Here is a 620-nt window from a genome sequence, read left to right on the forward strand (position 1 = left end):
AGTGTATATTGCTCTTCTATTTATTTACTTTTAAATTCTAATTTTTTAGTTTTTGCATCTCATTAGCATTCAGACTTCTATCCTGAAGAATGGAAGATTTAGTAAATAGATTTGGTTCCTGAAAGAGTTGATAGAATCCATAAAAGTAGAATCCTTCCCACTAGAAAGATCAATGTTGGTTTTAAAAGTTTGATTTAAATAAATGCTGTTTGTTTATCTACTAAGAGGTAGGATTATGCGATTATTGGGATTTGTTCTACTCTGGTGCTTCTAAAAGCAGTATTTTTCCCACATGGATGTGACTACAACAATGAAAATAACAAAAATAATGGAAGTGGCACTGCTTACAATGTTGAGTCCATGATCTCTAGAATCATTTTATATGCTCGACTCACTGTTAAGGCAGCTATTTACTGGGATGGATTTAGTTAGACTGCTGTCTTCCTTCTGCCGGTAGAGGCTACATTAGAGGCTATTGACTCACTGAGGGGGAGGCTAACTACCAGGAGATGGAGGAGGCAACAAAAAGAGAGAAAGAAATGGCAGCATGGGAATTACAGAGGAAGCAATGGCACTCCAGACACTCTATAAATTCAGGGAGAGCTATATCTGATTTTCAT

This window comes from Chrysochloris asiatica, unplaced genomic scaffold (assembly GCF_000296735.1).
Source record: "Chrysochloris asiatica unplaced genomic scaffold, ChrAsi1.0 scaffold00253, whole genome shotgun sequence".
In the NCBI taxonomy this organism is placed as follows: Eukaryota; Metazoa; Chordata; class Mammalia; order Afrosoricida; family Chrysochloridae; genus Chrysochloris; species Chrysochloris asiatica.